This window comes from Hylobates moloch, unplaced genomic scaffold (assembly GCF_009828535.3).
Source record: "Hylobates moloch isolate HMO894 unplaced genomic scaffold, HMol_V3 SCAFFOLD_1, whole genome shotgun sequence".
NCBI classification, from domain to species: Eukaryota; Metazoa; Chordata; class Mammalia; order Primates; family Hylobatidae; genus Hylobates; species Hylobates moloch.
The window spans coordinates 85,038,188-85,057,752 of NW_026652276.1; the positions used below are offsets into that span (position 1 = coordinate 85,038,188).

Here is a 19,565-nt window from a genome sequence, read left to right on the forward strand (position 1 = left end):
AGGGCTACAGGGGCACAGTGCTGGCTGGACCCAAAGGTGTTGTGTGGTCCTTAGTACTCTAGTCCACATGGAGTAGTACTACTCTCCGGGGAAGGAACTGTGCAGCACACCAAGGAGGTGGCTCCTGGCACAAAGGAAACCAGAGTGTATACTTTCCATAGCCTGAGAGTTCCCTGTCTGCGGCTGTGAGAAGTAACCCTGTCCCCAGTAGTGGCATGGACTCTGTCGTTGGGCTTGCAGTCAGAGAGTGGGACCCCTTCCCAACTCCACACACTGCTGTAGCAGTTGCTGCCACTGGGAGCTGAGGTGAGTGAGCCTGAGTGCTGATGGACTGGGAGTAGCAACCCTGTTCCCTCTGGTAATGTGGCCCTTGTGCTCAGGCTAGCACATAGAAGAGTGGGGTCCTGTCCCTCACTCATACCACTGCAACACAGCTGCCCTTGCTGCTGCCAGAGGCTGGGGTGGGCTGCCTGTTTGGAGCTGCCTGTCTGGGGCTGTGAGTGGTGACTGACCCCCACTCTCAATGTAGCCTCTGTTTTGGGGCCCATGCAAGGAGGGCAGGATCCCTCCCCACTAACCCCCCAAAACATTGCAGTCACTCCTGCAGCCAGGGGCTGAAGTAAGTGCTACCCAGAACCTAAGAGCTCCCTGTTTGGGATTGTAGTCACCAACTTTGCCCACACCAGGAGCACAGCCTCTGTACTCTAGTGTGTGGCCTGAATACAGGCTCCGCACATTGTTGTGGCCACTGCTATTGCCAGAGACCAAGTGTGCACTTCTCAGACCCTGAGAGCTACCCACAGGGGACTGATAAAAGCAGTTCCATTTATCCCAATAGCATGAATGCTCTGCTCTAGAATGAGTCCTGGAGTCATGTTCTCCACACCCTTCACCACAGATTACCTCACCTTGTCTACTACAGCCCATGCCCCTGCATATCACCAGGGGACCAAGGTCAGACTTTCCCACCCTGGCACCACAACCACAGAGCCCAAGCATGCTACCTGAGAACCTGGGGATCACCCTGCCCATTTCACCACCTCTGGCATCTGTGCACTTCCCTCAGGAACTTTAAGAGCTGGCCCACCCAGCTTGCTGTCAACACCACTGACAAAATATACCCACACATGCCACCTAGGAGCCTGGAGACTGGCCTACCCAGCCCATCACAGATACTGCCAACACCAGCACACACTGCTCAGGACCCAGAAAGTTGTCCCACAACTGCTGTTGCCATTGCCCACAACAAGCCTACCCACCCTGCCAGCATCCCAAGCAGCTACCTGGAGGCCCAAGAATGGACTCACCTGGACCCACTAACATCACAGTCAACATATGCCACCCTGGGTCTAACGACAGGCATGCTCAGCCCACTGCTGCCACCACTCGTGCCTAAAGACTGGCCCACCTGGAATTCCTGTCATCAGCACAACTTCACCACAGCCTCCACTCATAACCATACTCTAACTCACTGAGGAAATCACAGATACCACCGATGCTGTTTACTGCAAAAAAGTTATATAGAGACTACACCCACATGCACCCAAAATCAAACAGGAAGGGCCCTATCCAAACGATGTCATAGATACATCTTCAGGAAAAAGTCCTCTCCTACAAAAGGAAATTTGAAAAATTGGAAGAAGTAACTGTTATGCCAGATGTGCAGATATCAATGTAAGAACACAAGAAACATTAAAAAGCAAGGACATATGACACCTTCAAGGGAACATAATTCTCTAGCAACATATCCCAATCAAAAAGGAATTCTACAAATCCCAGATAAAGAATTCAAATTGTTGAGTTTAAAGAATCTCAGTGAGATACAACAGAACTTTGAAAAATAGTACAAAGAAATCAGTAAAACAATTCAGGATATGAATGAGAAATTTACCAAAGATATAATAAGAAATCCTGGAACTGAGGAATTTACTGAATGAAATACAACATACATTTGAAAGCTTCAACAAAAGACTAGATCAAGCAGAAGAAATAATCTCAGAACTTGAAGACACGTCTTTCAAAAAAGTCTGGTCAGACAAAAAGATAAAATAATAAAAAAGAATGAACAAAGTCTTCATAATATATGGGACACAATAAAGGGACCAAGTATACAAATTATTAGTATCCCAGAAGGCGAAGAGACACCAAAAGGGTTTAAAAACCTATCCAATGAAATAATAGATGAAAACTTTCCCAAGTCTAGCAAGAGATTTAGACATTCAAATATAGGGCCCAATGATCCCCAAACAGATACAATGCAAAAATGTCTTCTTCATGGTACATTATAATCAAGCTGTCTAAAGTCAAAGAGAAAAGAGAATTCTAGAAACAGCAAAAGTATCTCTTCACCTATAAAGGAACTCCTATCTTTTTGAAGGCTGAATTCTCAACAAAAACCTTATAGGCCACAAGAGAATGGAATGATATATTTAAAATGCTGAAAGAAGAAAACCGATAGACTAGAAACTATATCCAGTGAGAATATCCTTCATAAATGAAGGAGAAATAAAGTCCTTCTTCGACAGGCAAATGCTGAGGGAATTTATCACCACTAAAAGAAATTCTCAAGGGAGTCCTAAACCTGGAAGCAAAAAGACAACCATCATGAAAAAGATTACTATCATGAAAACACATGAAAGTATAAAACTAACTGACATGACAAACACACACATATTTGGAAGAGAAATAACTCAGATAGGACCACTACAGAACAACTAAACCACAAGGACAAATATTAAGAGAAAAAGAAAGGAACAACGAATTTATAAAACAACTGGAAAACAATTAACAATATGACAGGAGCAAGACCTCACATATCAATAATGACCTTGAATAGAAATGGATTAAATTCTCTACTTGAAAGATACAGACTGGCTGAATAGATACAAAAAATTGTCTAACTATACACTGCCTACAGGAAATGCAGTTTACCAGTAAAGACCCACATACACTGAAAGTAAAGGGATGAAAAAAGATATTTCACACAAATAGAAACCAAAAGTGAACAGGAGTCGTTATACTTATATCAGATAATAGAGGCTTTAAGTCAAGAACAGTAAAAAAGAAGACAAAGAATGTTATTATATAATTTTAAAGGGATAAATCCAGCAAGCAGATATAACAATTCTAAGTATGTATGTACCCAGATTCATGAAGCAGATATTACTAGTTCTAGAGAGAGAGCAAGACTGCAATACAATAATAGTGGGAGGCTTCAGCATCCCCCTTTCAGCACTAGACAGTTTATCCAGACAGAAAATGAACAAAGAAACATTGGATTTATACTGTACCTTAGACCAAAGGGACCTAGCAAACATATACCGAACATTCTATCCAACAACTGCAGCATATTCATCCTTTGCATCAACACATGGCACATTCTTCAGGAGAGATCATGTGTTAGGTTGCAAAATAAGTCTCAACAAATTCTATAAAATTACACTCATATCAAGTGTCTTCTCAGACCACAATGGAATAAAACTAGAAATCAATACCAAGAGGAAATTTGGAAACTATACAAATACATGGGAATTAAACAACATGCCCCTAAACAACCATTGAGTCAAGGAAGAAATGAAGATGGAAATTTAAAAAAAAGTCTTGAAACCAATGAAAATGAAAACAGCATATCAAAACCTGTGGGATATAGCAAAAGCAGTGCTAATAGAGAAGTTTATAGCAATAAATGCCCACACTAAAAAAAACACACCTGATTTCAAATAACCTAACAAGGCACCTCAGTGAACCTCAAGAGCAAACCAAACCCCAAATTAGCAGAAGAAAAGAAATAATAAAGATCACAGCAGAACTAAATGAACTAAATAACAAAAAAAGAAAGAAATTCAAAGAATCAATGAGGTGAAAAATTGGCTCTTTGAAAAGATAAACAAAAGTGATAAACTGTTAACTAGACTAAGAAAAAAGAGAAGACACAAAATCAGAAGTGAACAAGGAGATAGTATAATTGATAGCACAAAAATACAAAAGGCCATCAGAGACTGTTAAGAACAACTATAAAGTAACAAACTGAAAAACGTAGCAGAAATGGATAAATTCCTGGAAACATACAGCCTACCAAGATTGAATCAGAAAGAAATAGAAAACCTGAACAGACCAATAACAAGCAGTGAGATTGAGTTGTAATGAAAAGTCTCCTAAGAAGAAAAAGCTCAGGACTAGACGTATTCACTGTGGAATTCTACCAAACATATAAAGAAGATGTAATACCAGTTATCCTAAAACTATTAGAAAAAATGGAAGAGCAGGAAATTCTCCTAAACTCATTTTTAAGGCCAGCAATACCCTGATAGCCCTAGACAACGACACAACCAAAAAAGAAATCTACATGCCAATATCCCTGATGAACAAAGATGCAAAAATCCTCCACAAAATACTAACAAACTGAATCTAACAGCACATCAAAAAGATAACATATAATGATCAAGTGGGATTTATGTCAGGGATGCAAGTATGATTCAACATACACAAATTGATAAATGTTATACTTCACATCAACAGAATGAAGAACAAAGATCATATGATTATTTCAATAGATGCAGAAAAAGTATTGGATAAAATTTAACAACTCATTTTGACAAAAAACTCTCAATAATCTAGGCATAGGCATATACCTTAAAATAATAAAAGTAATCTGTGACAAACCAACAGCTAACATCATACTAAATGGGGAAAAATTGAAAGCCTTTCCTCTAAGAACTGGAACAAGACAAGAATGCTGACTCTCACCACTCCTTTTCTTTTTTATTTTATTTTATTTTATTTTATTATTATACTTTAGGTTTTAGGGTACATGTGCACAATGTGCAGGTTTGTTACATATGTATCCATGTGCCATGTTGGTTTGCTGCACCCATTAACTCGTCATTTAGCATTAGGTATATCTCCTAATGCTGTCCCTCCCCCCTCCCCCCACCCCGCAACAGTCCCCGGAGTGTGATGTTCCCCTTCCTGTGTCCATGAGTTCTCATTGTTCAATTTCCACCTATGAGTGAGAACATGCGGTGTTTGGTTTTTTGTCCTTGCGATAGTTTACTGAGAATGATGTTTTCCAGTTTCATCCATGTCCCTACAAAGGACATGAACTCATCATTTTTTATGGCTGCATAGTATTCCATGGTGTATATGTGCCACATTTTCTTAATCCAGTCTATCGTTGTTGGACATTTGGGTTGGTTCCAAGTCTTTGCTATTGTGAATAGTGCCGCAATAAACATATGTGTGCATGTGTCTTTATAGCAGCATGATTTATAGTCCTTTGGGTATATACCCAGTAATGGGATGGCTGGGTCAAATGGTATTTCTAGTTCTAGACCCCTGAGGAATCGCCACACTGACTTCCACAATGGTTGAACTAGTTTACAGTCCCACCAACAGTGTAAAAGTGTTCCTATTTCTCCACATCCTCTCCAGCACCTGTTGTTTCCTGACTTTTTAATGATGGCCATTCAACATAGCATTGGAAGCCCCAGCCAGAGCAGTCAGACCAGAGAAAGAAATAAAAGGCATTCAAATTGGAAATGAGAAATAAAAGGCATTGAAATTGGAAATGAGAAAATAAAATTATCCCTCTTTGCAGAGGACATGATCTTATATTTAGAAAACTCAAAAGCCTCCACCAAAAAAATTCCTAGAACTGTTCAATTCAGTAAAGGTGCAAGCTACAAAACTGACATTCAGAAATATGTAGCATTTATATACTTCAATAATGAAATAGCTAAGAAAAAATCAGGAAGGCAATCTCATTTAAAATAGCTACAAAAATACATAGGAATAAACTTAACCAAGAATGTGAAACATCTATACAAGAAAAAACAAAAAACACTGATGAAAGAAATTGAAAAGGATGTGAACAAATGAAAAGACATTCCATGCTCATAGATCTGAAGAGTAGGTGTTTTTAAAATGACCATACTACCTAAAGGTATCTATAGATTCAATGCAATTTCTATCAAAATACTAATGTAATTTTCACAGAAATATAAAAAAAATCCTAAAATTCATTTGGAATCAAAAAAGAGCCCAGATAACCAAAACAATTCTAAGCAAAAAGAGCAAAGCTGGAGACATTATCCTAACTGACTTCAAAACATATTGGAAGGCTATAGTGACCAAATGTCATTTTTCACAGAAATATAAAAAAAGAATCCTAAAATTCATATGGAACCAAAAAAGAGCCCAGATAACCAAAACAATTCTAAGCAAAAAGAGCAAAGCTGGAGACATCATCCTAACTGACTTCAAAACATATTGGAAGGCTATAGTGACCAAGCAGCATGGTATTGGTATAAAAATAGACACATAGACCAATAAAACAGAATAGAGAACTCAGAAATAAATCCACGTATTTACAGCCAACTGATCTTCAAAAAAGCTGCCATGAATACACATTTGGGGAAAAGACACCCTTTTTAATGAATGATGCTGAGAAAAGTGGATAATTATATGCAGAAGAATGAAACTGGACCCCTAGTCTTCACTGTATACAAAAATCACTGTATATAACTTAAGATGGATTACAGATTTAAATGTAAAACCAGAAACAATAAAACTACTAGAAGAAAACACAGGGGAAACACTTCATGACATTGGTCTTGGCAAAGATTTTATGGCTAAGACCATGAAAGAACAAGCAACAAAAACAAAGATAGACAAATGGGACTATATTAAACTAAAAAAAGCTGCTGTATAGCAAAAGAAACAATCAACAGAGTGAAGAACAATCAACAGAGTGAAGAGAAAACCTGTTGAATGAAAGAAAATATTAATTTCTTATTTGACAGGGGACTAATATTGAGAATATAAAATGAACCAAAACTCAACAATAAAAACAAACAAACACTCCTATTAAAATGGGGAAAGATTATGAATAGACATTTCTCAAAAGAAGACATACAAATGGCCAACAGGTATATGAAAAAAATGCTCAACATCACTAATCATCAGGGAAATGCAAATCAAAACCACCATGAGATGTCATCTCATCCCAGTTAGAAAGGCTATTAGTAAAAAGACAAAAACAACAGATGCTGGCAAAGTATCCGGAGAAGAGTGAACTCTTATACACTGTGGGTGGGAATGTAAACTAGTACAATCACTATGGAAAACAACACGGAGATTCCTTAAAAAACTAAAATTAGAACTACCATTCAATCCAGCAATCCCATTACTGAGTATTTATCCAAAGGAAATAAATCACTATATCAAAGGGATACCTGCACTCACAAGTTTGTCACAGCACTACTCAAAACCTACATTGTGGATTCAGCCTAAGTGTCCATCAGTGGATGAATGGATAAAGAAAATGTGATATATATACATGATGGAATATTGTTCAGCCATAAAACAGAATGTAACCATGTTATTTGCAGCAATATGATGGAACTGGAGGTCATTTTGTCAAGTGCAATAAGTGAGGTATGGAAAGACAAATACCATATGTTCTCATTCATATGTGGGAGTCAAAAAACTTGCTCTCATGAACATAGAAAATAGAATGATAGATACCAAAAGCTGGGAAGGAGGGAAAGTGGGAGGGGGTGCTGAAGAGGGGTTTGTTAATGGGTGCAAACGTAATTATTTAGAAGAAATAAGTTCTAATGTTTGATAGCAGATTAGGGGCACTGTACTTTCCAACAATATGTTGTATATTTCAAAGTAGCTAGAAGAGGGGACTTGAAATGTTACCAACACATAGAAATGATAAATCTCAAGGTGATAGATACCCTGACTTGACTATTATACATTCTATGCATGTAACAAACACTGATATGTACCTCATAAGACATTATGTGTCAATAAATATTTAAATAAAAGTAAAATGAAGTATAGGGGAGGATGTCCATAGGTTATAAGCAAATATTATGCCGTTTTATATAAGAGACTTTCACATCCATGGATTTCGATATCCTCAGGAGTCATGGAACAAATTCCCTACAGATATTGAGGGCATATTGTACTATATTCACAGAATCAATTGCTCAGTGTTGTCAGTTTATTAATTTTCTCCAAATTGGTCTATAGATTGCAAAGTTTCAGTCAAAATCTCAGCAGGAATTTATGTAGAATTCACCAAGATGATTCTAAAATTTATAGGGAAAGGCAAAGGAATGAGAATACCCAAGTCAGTTTTGAAAAACAAGAACAAAGTTGGAATGCTCGTAGTACCTATTTCAAGATTCATTATAAATCTACAATTTAAGACAGTGTGGTATTGACAAAAGGAGCGGCACATTGATCAACAGAATAGAATAACCAGAAATAGACCCACATATATATATATATGTCAATTGATTTTTTTGATAAAATTATAAAGGCAATTTAATGGAGAAAGAATAGCCTTTTCAACAAATTACATGGGTACATTCATAAGCAAAAATAAATAAATAAGAACATCAAAATCTCTTGCATGTTTACAAGTATTAACTAAAATGGACCTAAGAATAAAATCTAAACTATAAAAACTTCTAAAAGAAAACATAGAAGAAAACATTTTGATCTTAGGTTAGGCAACATTTCTTAGATGAGGGTACTAAAAGCATGATCTGTAAAAGAAAAATATTGAATAAATTAGACTTCATCAAAATTACAAACTTCTGTTCCTTGAAAGATGCTGTTAAGAGAATGAGAAGACAAGATGCAGGCCAGGAAATAATGTTTGCAAAACACATATCTTATAAAGCACTTGTATCCAAAAAATATAAAGAATACTCAGAACTCAATATTAAGGAAACAACTCAGTAAGAAGTGGACAAAATATATAAGTAACTGGAACTCTCATACATTACTGGTGGAAATGTAAAATGATACAAGCCCTTTGGAAAACACTTGGGCAATTCCATGTAAAGTTAAATGTACACCTTCTATACAAAATAGTAATCCCACGCCTAGATATTTAGCAAAGAGAAATAAAACTACATAAAAACAGTATATTAATGTTTATTACAGATTCATTTCTAATTCAGAAAAACGGGAAAAAACCAAATGTCCTTTAATGGATTTTTAATGGATGAATGGATAAATAAACGGTTGTATACGCATTCAAAAAAGCTCCTGATGTGTGCAACATGGTGAATAAATCTCAAATGCCTTAAACCAAATGCAAAAGCCAGACTCAAAAGACTGCATTCGTTTGACATTCTGAAGAAGGCAAAAGTATAAGAACAGAAAATATCACTGCTTGCCAGCAGTTGGGACAGAGAGAGAAAATGTCTAAAAAGTAGTATAAGTTTGGCAAGAGGGATTATGGAACTGTAGTTGTCAAAACTCATACAACTACACTAAAATAGTTACTGTAATAATTGCTATATGTAAATTACATCTCAATAAACCTGGCTCTCCTCCCCAAATTGGAGATCCTATAGATAAACTAAGAAGTCATACAGATCAGAAAGTCAGCAGATTATGTTTCAAATTGGTTAATCAGCTATATTTTTAGAATTAATGTCCTAACATAATGTCCCAAAGAATAACAACAATAGTTAAACGTGGGTACCTCTGGGAAGTGAGAGTGGGGAGATGTGGGTCACTAGATGGATGTTTTTCTTTTAAATTCTTCCTATACTTTTTTTTTGCCATGTGCAGTTATAACCTTAATTCAATGGAAATATTTTAAAATTACAAATAATTAAAATTTACTCAGTTTTATAACTTCTTTGAAAGTAAGGAATTTCTGTACATATTAAAATGCTTTTTGTCTGTGTAATCTTCATTCTGCAAAATGGTATTAAGTAGATAGAAATGAAATCAAATTAGGATAAATTAGGTTATGTTTAATTTGTTAACATGGAATAGTGATTTCTTCTCTTAGCAAAGGAAATTGCAGTCAGGGACATTATCTGTACACAGATAAAGCTCATTGTAAATGCAACATTTGCTCACCTGTTCTTTTAGGTGAAAGCACTTGGTTGGACTTGAAAGGCCATTTATCACCTACAGGAGAACACTTATGGGCTACTTGGGCTCCTTTTCTCGCTTTACTATAGAATTAAGCTTGCTTATGGAGAATTTTGCTTGCATCTGCAGTCTCTACAGAGGATCATTAATGTGTTAACAAACCTATTTTGCTGAGTCAGATTAGAGGTACCCTTTGTTGAGTACAGTGCTGTGCACATAGTGGGCAGTCAGCATTTTCTTGATTATTTTCTTCAGTCAGGGATAGTCACTGTGTCTGTTGTAACCCTCTCTCAACAATTAAAAGGTAAGAGGAAAAGTTATGGAAAGATCATCAAGCTAGGCTAGTCTTATTTATGTCCCAGAGATCAGGTAAGTTTCCATGTAGCGTAGGAGTCATTTTATGATGATGATGTATCTGAATTTTCAGGGACAGCCCTGCTTTCAAGTATGCTAGCCTATTTCAGACCACAAATTCCAATTTTTGGACTTGGAAACAGATTTGCTGTAGCTATGGTGTAGTATGGCAGTCAAACCTGTGGGTGTTTACCCAGACCCCACCATCAGGATTATTTTAGAGACCTTTGCTGAAAAGCTGACTGAAGATGTCTCTGTGATATGTTTAGCTACTCCCTGTGAACTAAATACTTTGATGGAACAAGAAATGACTTTAACAAAATAATTTTCATCCCTGATTACAGCATATTAATATATTCTTTATAGGAAATTAGGAAAAAGTGTTGAAAAATGTAAAAATCATCTTTATTCCCATACCTCAGAGATAACCACTATTAATATTTGAATGTGTTTCATTCTATTTATTTCAATGCATATATAAAAATTGAGCTGATACCCTGTATGTTTAATTATTTTACTTTTCATATTTATAGTGAGCAAGTTCCAACCTAAATAAATATTACTAAAAAGGAGGATATTACTTGATTTGGGGGTGTTTAGTCTATTTCTGTTTTTTACTTTTGTGAATAATAACTCTGTAATGGAAGTTTTAAAGAAACTTTTGTGTTTATTTCATGTAGAAGTAGAAATACAACCACAAATATCATAAATATTTTTAAGACTTGAGATAAGTATTTCAGATTGTACATCTAAAAGTTTGTTCCAACTTATACTCTACCAACTGTGTACGAAGATGAAATTTCATTGACCAACCCCCTAACCATTTCTGCATGTTATAACTTACAAAATCATTTCCAATTTGGCAAATGAAAGTTATGTCTTTGCATAATTTTGTTTTGATTATTAGTGAGACTTAAACTTTTCATGTTTATTGACAGCTTTTCTTTCTCTGTTCATCTACTTTGTTCATTTTTCTGTTGAAATTATTGGGCCCAAGAAATAATTGATTGAAAGGGAAAAATTAGTGTAGTAACCAATATGGGAGTTAATGTTCCAGTTACATCTACCCCTTCATTATGTACAGATGCCAATTTATTTTTATTTTAACAAAAATGTCTATCTTGATTTGGAGCTGCTGATTTTATCACCTTAGTGTGGCAGTGTCACTACCAAGGGAAACGTTAATCAGAACCAGAAAGTTGTGAGAAACACTGAAAGTTATTTTTAAGGAGTGTGGTTTGTGCCTTAAATGTTGAGCTCTGAATAGCCCATAACTTGTAATAGCAGGAGCTTAATTTTCGGGTGTTCTTTTTTTCTTTTTCTTTTTCTTTTTTTTTCTTTTTTTTTTTAACATTTGTGGTGTGTTAAATGTGTTATCTAGAATATCTGTTTTTAAAATTTTCATAATAATCCTGTGAGATAGGAATTATTATCCATACTTCATCAGTGCATGGACAGATTTAGAGAGGTGTGGTAACCTCTCAGGCTGCACAGCAGGGTTAGAGGTGGCTCAGGATTAGAAATACAGATACGCATCTTCCAAAGTGCAGGATCTTTTTTACTGCACCTTGCTGAATTCCAACAATGTTAAACTCAGACGCAGCCATAAACAAGGTTTTCATTTGTTTCTTTGCTATAGTTTTTTTGTTTTGTTTTGTTTTATATCACTATAAAAGAAGCAGCAAGACTCAGATGACCTACCTTAGACTTTCCTTTTGTTCTGGCTAATACGAATTCTTTGAGACTTTTTGGAGGTCGTATAACTTCTTTCTTATGTTTCCTCACTTTTATACTTTTATGTCTTGTAATATATTTGGGCAGCTGAAAAACGAAATAGGTAGTTATTTTACTTAACAGTATCTTGATAGATAAAAGGAACCAGGAGAAGCCAGGTAACCTACCTTCTTTTTTATTTTTTTATTTTTATTTTTATTTTTTGAGACTGTTTTTATCGCCCAGGCTGGAGTGCAGTGGTGCAATCTCAGCTCACTGCAACCTCCGCCTCCCGGGTTCAAGTGATTCTCCTGCCTCAGCCTCCCGAGTAGCTGGGATTACAGGAGCCCGCCACCAAGCCTGGCTAATTTTGTATTTTCAGTAGAGATGGGGTTTTACCATGTTGGCTGGGCTGGTCTCGAACTCCTGACCTCAAGTGATCCTCCCGCCTCAGCCTTCCAAAGTGCTGGAATTACAGGTGCAAGCTACCGCGGCCAGCCAGTAACCTACCTTCTGAAATAGTTATGATAATTCCTAGAAGTCTAAGAATTATATTTTTAAAAAGCATTATGGATTTTAAAAATGTGCTCCCCATTCATCAGCTCCCTTTCCCACCCATATTCTTTGAAGGGAGGGTTAGGTGATGAGCCCTTTTTATGTTTGCACAATATATGAATTTCTCATATTATCCAGGGTAAACTTTTGAGCCTCATGGTCAGTGTTGGAAAGATGCTCAGCTAGGATCAGCCTTAATAAAACAAAAAGATCCTTCCAAATCAGTTGTCCTCCTCTTCCCTTTTCAGCTCTGAGCTTGCCACTCTATTTTTAGCTAGATCAGCGTCTTACTTAGGATGGTTTCCTTTTATTTCTACATTGAGAATTATCTATTCTTTACCATATCTGATCATATATAAATATGTAACTGTGGATTGTGGTAAAAATTTCTGACAAGTGAGCCCCTGAGAACCCTTGAGGACTTTACCTTTTCGATTTTCTTTGCTACTTTCATTCTAAAGTTGAGACAGATAGTTCTGTCTTTTTCTATCTCTTCAATCTTTTAACTGTGTAATATCACTATTAATTGTTTATTACTTACTGGTTACTTTTAATTGTTTCCTTTTAACAAGTCAGAGCTTTCTTAGCTTTTAGTTTGGAACTTAATGTTTTTTGTCGTTAATTTTTTGTATTTCATGGCATATTTCTCAGATAGATTGAGTATGCCATGTGCTCCTTTCATCACTGAACTCTGCTCTTTTCTCGTTTGGTTTCTATCTTCTCTACTTTAATAGAGACTGAAAACACAAAACTGGATTTCAGTGACTTAACAGACCTCCAAAATACGAACTCTGATTATTCATGTCAGTCTTTATAAGAATGCATGATTCTCCTGAACAGTTTTCTTCCTTAACTGTGATTCTAGGGCAACAACTTGGTTTTCTGGGTATGCTGTCACTCCTATTGCTCTTTCTGATACTGGATGGTAGCCACTGATGCCTTCTGCTTTTAGGGTTATAGAACGTTACAACTGAAAGGCACATTAGAGATCATCTAATTGAATTCTTTCTTAAACAGATCAGTTGAACACGAGGCCCAGAGGTCATATTACTAGAACTAGGATTAGAACCCCAAGTCTCCTAACTTGTTCCCTAAATGCCCTGGGACTGGATTAGGGATCCTGTAGTATTTTTTCTTTACACAGGTTCACCTCTCCATGCTACAGAGTAGCAATCCCTGCTTATCACTGCAAGATGTTGCTGGAAATAGTATCCTTCAGGAGTTGATTATAATTGGTAATCATTTCCTATGGAAACAATATTTAAAGTGTATGGTGCATTCTTGATCCAGAGTTAATCATCAAGTAAATCATAGATTTGACAAACAATATATTGAACCCAAGACTGTACTAATTCAAAAAATGCATACTATCTTCCAAGTCCTGTAAAATAGACCAAAGTGTGCAGGCTGATCAAATACAGTGTTAAGATTTGTGCTCCAGTACTGATGGAGGCATTGCCAAGTGAATTTCTGGTAGGTGAACATCTATCTAGAGTGAGCTTGTTGATCCAGGAAAGCTCAGCAGCCCTGTTCCCTGGGCAGAGATGTCCCTTGTTAGCTAGACACCTGGTCTGCCATTATTAGCTTTTTCTGTAGCTTGGAGTGGGTGGCTATTATTATTCAGCTTTTTTTTTTTTTTTGAGCCCAGGCTGGAGAGCAGTGGCGCCATCTTGGCTCACTGCGAGCTCCCCCTCTCGGGTTCATGCCATTCTCCTGCCTCGGCCTCCAGAGTAGCTGGGACTACAGGCGCCCACCACCACGCCCGGCTAATTTTTGGTATTTTTAGTAGAGACGGGTTCCACTGTGTTAGCCAGGATGGTCTTAATCTCCTGACTTCGTGATCTGCCTGCCTCGGCCTCCCAAAGTGCTGGTATTACAGGCCTGAGCCACAGCGACCGGCCTATTCAGCTTTTTTCAGTTTCCAGAATATTCCATATTGAGTAAAAATAGCACTACAGAAAATTGCCCCTTCCACTTGAGACAACATTTCCATGTGGAGTATGGCCGTTCATTGTGAACACAATAGGTTAGAATAATAACAGCTTGGACACTCAGCTCCACTTTCTGATGCAGTCAACCCCCAGATTAATAATTTGTATTAGAAAAAGACTGTTAAAGCTGGGCAGGTGACTCACGCCTGTGGTCCCAGCACTTTGGGAGGCCGAGATGGGTGAATCATTTGAGGTCAAGAGTTCGAGACCAGCCTGTAATCCCAGCTACTCGGAAGGCTGAGGCAGGAGAATCACTTGAAACCAGGAGGTGGAGGTTGCAGTGAGTCGAGGTTGTGCCACTGCACTCCAGCCTGGGTGACAGAGTGAGACTCCATCTCAAAAAAAAAAAAACTATTAAAAGAAATAAAATAAAGGTAACATTATAAAATACAATTATGTTTATCTACATTTGAAATTTTTAAAAGATAGCCTTGATTTTGGTAAAGTCAGACCTTAATTCTGGGATTTATGTCTTTACTTTCTTAATTGGTAGTATAATGCTCTTTTTTCTTTTTTTAATGTGAGCTATTTTATTTTTATTCTTTTAATAAATATTTTAATTAAAAATCATAATTGTATATATTTATGAGGTATAATGTGTTGTTTTGATATGTATACAGTATGAAATGATTAAATCATGTGAATTGACTTCTTTTTTGAAATAATGGTAATAGAGGATGCTTTTTTTTTTTCAATGTTCTTCCTTGACAACACAAAAATTTGGTGTAACCCTTGGTTGGGTCCCCAAATTATTTTTGAAATTTTACTGGTGAGTGAAATTTCCAAATCTGGTAACCATCATTATCAGGTATGATTTTATGTGAGCATAAATATAACAGCTATAAGACCAATAGGACCTATGTGAATATGCAAATTATAATACACATTGGGGTTTAATTATCAATTTCTCATTTCTTCTTACAATTTAGAAAGACTTCACTGGCAATATTTGGATAGGTGGAAACTTTTGGTTCAAATAAGAGATTTCTCTCAATAAATACCGGTCTAGCAAATCCTCCCAGGCTAGAATGGTGATCTTCAAGGGCATTCGAGAGTGGAGGGCCACTATTTCCAAATGAAAAAGCGTCATCAAATCATCACTGCATTGATTTGCTTCTAGACAAGGCATTTTATTTTAAAATTTCAAGTAACAGAAAATCGAGAGCGCGACATTTTATAATTATTTTAAAGACACACAGGTTTTAAAAATGCTTTGAGAAATGCTAATCCGGAGTGGAGGTCATTCTGTAAAAAACAGCCTGCCTTCTGCTTCTGCTGCCACTAGATGGTACCCTGGTGCGCCGGGAAGCCGTCGGAGAACGTCTCCCTGGGGTTGCGCTGCCGTCGGGCAGGTGGCGGAGCCCCGCGGGAGCTGTCGTCCGGGCCGAATTCACTGCGCCAACGTCTAGCGGAAAGCTAGGGCGTCCTGGAGACCCCAGGGTGCCCCTTCGCAAATTCATCAGGCGAAGGGGAGGTGGAAGCCCCTGGCCGCTGCTCTGGGGGAGGGCTCCGAGCTCCAACCTGCAAGTCCAGGCAAGGGGAGCCCCGCGGGGGCGGGCCGGTGTGTCAAGGTCCTTGTTGGGGTGGGGAGCGCGCTGGGGACCGGGAATGGAGTTCCATCAGGGCAGTGAGTGTTACCAAACCCGTTGACAAAGTGGGGGCAGGTTAGTGCACATGCAGTGCCGCCTCGCAGCGGGAGGTATTTCCACACTGCCTGGTTTGGGAGGACTGCTGCGGTTTCCTCAGGCTGGTGGGTGCTGTCTGGACTGTCTTGGAGGACTACTGAGAGGATGGGCTGGGACTCGTCCTCCGAACGGCAGGAAGGCTGAACAGGTGCTTCTCAAGATTCACCTCCAAGAAACCTTCCCACCCCTGCCCCATCCCTTACCTGCAGCCCCAGCCGGATTCAGTAGTGCTCCACCTCTGTGTCCCAACGCAGCTCACAGCTCCTACATGTTGTCCTGACTCAGTTTACCACACTGTCCTAACATCCTTTAACCTACACGGCCAAGTTGCTTTAGTGCATGCCTTTTCTCTCTCTCTCCCTCCCTGCCTTGACTCTTTGCCAAAGAGTTTGGCATATAGTAAAGTACTCTTTAAATAATGATTTTAAAAACTTATCTAAAGACTTGCCATAAAGTAATTCATTTACTACTGTCAAGGAGATTTGTATATTATCTATGATTTGGATGATCCATATCAAAATTGCATATACATTTAAGTGTCTAAAAAACAAATCAGAAATTGGAAGAAAATATTGACTATTTAGAAAATATCTGGATGGGAGATTTTCTAAGCTTTAAAGCAAAATAAATTGCAGAGTAAAATATTGATAGACACAGTTTATGTCTATCATGTTATTAGGATTTTAATGAGAACATCACTATGCATATCTAGTGTAAAACTCCATGGAGTAGTATTTGGAGAGGTTGTATGCATTAGTGGTTCGGGGGTTATGGGATTAGGAGTGATGTATTTTATTTTTCTTTCTTCTTTATGTGTATTATTTGACTTCTTTTTGACAAGGGGCAAGTATCTTTCTGCCCCCCACCCCCCAAATAATGAAGGTAATGTGTTAGGAAAAAAGCAAATAAATATGAAAGTGGGAAAAGCTATATGTAACACCTATGACAAAGGATTTCTATATCTATTCTATATCTATTTCTATTCTATTCTGTTCTATTCTATATCTTTATAAAAACCTCTTTCAAATTGAGAAGAAACTTTAAAATTCATCCAAGAGATAAATAGCATGGACAAAAATTTCTTCTGTACTTTGCAGTTTTCTACAATTTGTAATTCAATACATCTTTATTGGATTTCACCACACTGCCAGACCCTATTCTAAATGTTGGGGATGTGATGGTAAATAAAACACGAGAAGGGCCCTGCCCTCATGAAGTTTTCGTTCTAGTGGGTCTAATACTATTAAAAAGCGAATTACAGATTGTGATACGCAGCAGGAAGGATGGGGAGCATATCCTCGAGCAAGGGGAGTCACTGAAGATTTCTCTGATGTGGTGACATTTGAGCTGAGACCTGGAGAATGAGAAGAAAGGGGAGAATACTACAGGCAAAGGGAACAAGAAGAGCAAAGGCCATGAGGAGGGAAACTTGTTATATCACAGCTGCGAAAAGGAGACCAGTGCTCTGGAAGGCTGAGTTATGAGAGATGAGGTTGGAGGAGTGGGAAGAACCCAGACTATTAGCCTATCAGGTTATGATAACGATTGTGGATTTTGCTTTATTCTAAATGTAATCAGAATCCATTAAACACTAATATTCTCCTAAGCAGGAGACAATAGATTAAGAAACCCCAATTACTGGGGAACAGTTTGATGTGGAACCACTTAGGCTGCCAGGGTAAGAAAATAACCTTTGAAATTAAGAATTATATGTGAGGAGTAGCAGAGGAAATGTGTCCTGTGATTGGGAATACTGTTTTCTTTGACACTTCAAATAGGGTCTGTTTTTTCCCCCACGTGGCTGCAAAGTCTAAACTGGGCCAGAGGACTCCAGATAGTCTGTATCCTCCCTAAGGAAACAAAGATTCAGCCTTGGAGACACTGCTATATATCCAAGAGCAGTTATCACCAACTGCTACCCCTGCTAGCCTGTTGCCCCCTCATGCCTTGACTTCCAAAGGCAGGAAGGAGAAGGCTGCCATCTTCCTATCTGAGAATCCTGCATTTTCATCCTTTCAAAGGGATATTTGAAGATAATCCACACAAATAATTTTGTCGTGAACCATTTTGATTATGTTGTATCCCTTTATGGTTGATTAATAATTGTCCCACACTGGAGGAGCTTAGCAGCTAAGGTTATTAATGGTATTTCTGGAAAAAGCCTTCTTTGAAAGGTGAAAATTTCAGTTAATCACCACGCTAATAAGCAAAAATGCTAAACTGAGAAATTTTCCCATTAAGTTTTTAAATTGCACTAAAAGCTTTATGACATTGTGCCATCATACCTGTCCTTTCCATATGTATTCAAAATTTTGAGGCAGTAAGTAAATAAATAACACTCTTCTAGCCAGTTTTAAGCTCTAATTGCTGTCACCCATTGAAATATTATTGGGAAACATTTTCATATCTACTTAGTAGAATGTAGACTATTCAGATTGCTGAAGTGTGGTGCTCTTTTGAGTTGCTTTTGGTCTTGTGTACCATTTCTGTGATCCTGTGGGCACTAAGATCGAGGGACTCATCAACAGTCTCTGGATGTCTCACATAACTCAGAGAGGCTATGAACATTTTCAGGCCTCTATCACTTTCCCCCCATCGCCCCCAAATCTCATGCTGATATTGGAAAGAACGTTCGGTTATCGTGTAATACATATAGTACAGGATAAACAATTTTTAATATTAATTAGAGATGTTTTGTTGATTTATAAACCAGTAGAATTCTCTCACCCACTGAAATAGCAGGGTGTGAATTTGGGGGCACAGACCTATCCTGTTCACTTACCCAACCCCAACTCTCTCTTTTTATCTATCATAGGTAATCCTTAAGTCACTTATATTGAGAATTGTGACACAAGTTCAGAGTAGCAGAGGACTATAGACCTGGAGGGGTCTTTAGAAGTCTTCTAGCCTGCTTCTTGACCTCCTCATTTTACAGGTGAGGAAGATAAGATCTGGAGAGATTGGGGAACATGTCTAAAGTCTCAGGTGGCTGGTGGCCAGGTGAGCTAAAACCTCCAGTTTCAGTCAGTGTTGCCTTTGGACTGAGAAAATTCCAAATGGTTAGTACTAATAATTTACAGTATGCTGAATTCTAACTAAATCGAGCCCTACAGCTGGAAGTTTAAGCAGTTCTCCTGGACAGAATCCCTGTTGGTAGGGTGGTTTCATTCCTTCTCAGCTCTAAGGGTGAGGCCTTCTTTAACAGGGAATGTAATTGCTACTTTGTGCAAAGGAACAGTTTTTCTTTGTGATGGGTGTTTTCCCTTATTTGTGGAGTTCTGAATTTTTTTGGTTGCAGTCTGAGAAGTAGTATTTCTACCAGCTGAATCTTTATTGAAAGCTCATTTGGCCAAAA

At 37.8% G+C, this 19,565-nt stretch overlaps 1 protein-coding gene across 3 annotated transcripts in view; it reads left to right on the forward strand.

Moving 5' to 3' along the window:
- The window catches only part of ACVR1C (activin A receptor type 1C), a 94,787-nt gene that overhangs the window by 16,022 nt on the left and 59,200 nt on the right, over positions 1–19,565 (forward strand). Inside the window, exon 1 of one of the 3 annotated variants that reach the window (XM_058441847.1) lies at positions 193–306. The exons of the other annotated variants lie outside the window; for them this stretch is intronic. The gene's annotated coding sequence lies outside the window, so the exon portion shown is untranslated. Of the gene's footprint in view, positions 1–192; positions 307–19,565 lie in introns of those variants that run through there. 3 annotated transcript variants of the gene reach the window in all.